Source organism: Arachis hypogaea, chromosome 17 (assembly GCF_003086295.3).
Source record: "Arachis hypogaea cultivar Tifrunner chromosome 17, arahy.Tifrunner.gnm2.J5K5, whole genome shotgun sequence".
Lineage (NCBI taxonomy): Eukaryota > Viridiplantae > Streptophyta > Magnoliopsida > Fabales > Fabaceae > Arachis > Arachis hypogaea.
Window position 1 is genome coordinate 64,150,078 of NC_092052.1, and position 1,684 is coordinate 64,151,761.

The 1,684-nt window shown below is 41.7% G+C and overlaps 1 non-coding gene across 1 annotated transcript; it reads right to left on the reverse strand.

Moving 5' to 3' along the window:
* Window positions 1-316: 316 nt before the first annotated feature.
* LOC112768043 (small nucleolar RNA R71) lies at window positions 317-424 on the reverse strand. The gene has a single exon (XR_003185482.1). It is a non-coding gene; the product is annotated as a small nucleolar RNA R71 (small nucleolar RNA).
* Window positions 425-1,684: the final 1,260 nt, after the last annotated feature.

Sequence of the window (1,684 nt, forward strand, 5' to 3'; positions counted from 1 at the left end):
CATCTCCATTCCTGCCATTGGAGCAAACAACTTTGAGCTGAAACCTCAATTAGTTTCTCTGATGTAGCAGAACTGCAAGTTTCATGGACTTCCATCTGAAGATCCTTTTCAGTTCTTAACTGAATTCTTGCAGATATGTGATACTGTTAAGACTAATGGAATAGATCCTGAAGTCTACAGGCTCATGCTTTTCCCTTTTGCTGTAAGAGACAGAGCTAGATTATGGTTGGATTCTCAACCTAAAGACAGCCTGAACTCTTGGGATAAGCTGGTCACGGCTTTCTTAGCCAAGTACTTTCCTCCTCAAAAGCTGAGCAAGCTTAGAGCTGATGTTCAAACCTTCAGGCAGAAAGAAGGTGAATCCCTCTATGAAGCTTGGGAAAGATACAAACAGTTGACCAAAAAGTGTCCTTCTGACATGCTTTCAGAATGGACCATCCTGGATATATTCTATGATGGTTTATCTGAGCTATCAAAGATGTCACTGGACACTTCTGCAGGTGGATCCATTCACCTAAAGAAAACGCCTACAGAAGCTCAAGAACTCATTGACATGGTTGCTAATAACCAGTTCATGTACACTTTTGAAAGGAATCCTGTGAGTAATAGGACGCCTATGAAGAAGGGAGTTCTTGAAGTTGATACTCTGAATGCCATATTGGCTCAGAATAAAATATTGACTCAGCAAGTCAATATGATCTCTCAGAGTCTGCATGGAATGCATGCTGCATCCAACAGTACTCAAGAGGCATCTTCTGAAGAAGAAGCTTATGATCCTGAGAACCCTGCAATAGCAGAGGTAAATTACTTAGGTGAACCTTATGGAAACACCTATAATTCATCATGGAGAAATCATCTAAATTTCTCATGGAAGGATCAAAAGCCTCAACAAGGCTTTAATAATGGTGGAAGAAACAGGTTTAGCAATAGCAAGCCTTTTCCATCATCAACTCAGCAATAGAAAGAGAACTCTGAACAAAATGCTTCCAATTTAGCAAATCTAGTCTCTGATCTATCTAAGGCCACTGTAAGTTTCATGAATGAAACAAGGTCTTCCATTAGAAATTTGGAAGCACAAGTGGGCCAGCTGAGTAAAAGGATCACTGAAATCCCTCCTAGTATTCTCCCAAGCAATACAGAAGAGAACCCAAAAGGAGAATGCAAGGCCATTGACATAAGTGCCATGGCCGAACCCAATGAGGGAGAGGAGGACGTGAATCCCAAGGAGGAAGACTTCCTGGGACGTCCAGTGATCAATAAGGAGCTTCCCTCTGAGGAACCAAAGGAGTCTGAGACTCATCTAGAGACCATAGAGATTCCATTGAACCTCCTTATGCCCTTCATGAGCTCTGATGAGTATTCCTCTTCTGAAGAGAATGAGGATGTTACTGAAGAGCAAACTGCCAAGTTTCTTGGTTCAATCATGAAGCTGAATGCCAAATTATTTGGCATTGATACTTGGGAAGTTGAACCTCCCTTGTTCATCAATGAACTAAGAGATCTGGATCAACTGACATTGCCTCAGAAGAGACAGGATCCTGGAAAGTTCATAATACCCTGTATCATAGGCACTATGATCTTTAAGGCTCTCTGTGACCTTGGTTCAGGAATAAACCTCATGCCCCTCTCTGTAATAGAGAAACTGGGAATCTATGGGGTGCAAGCTGCTAAAATCTCATTAGAG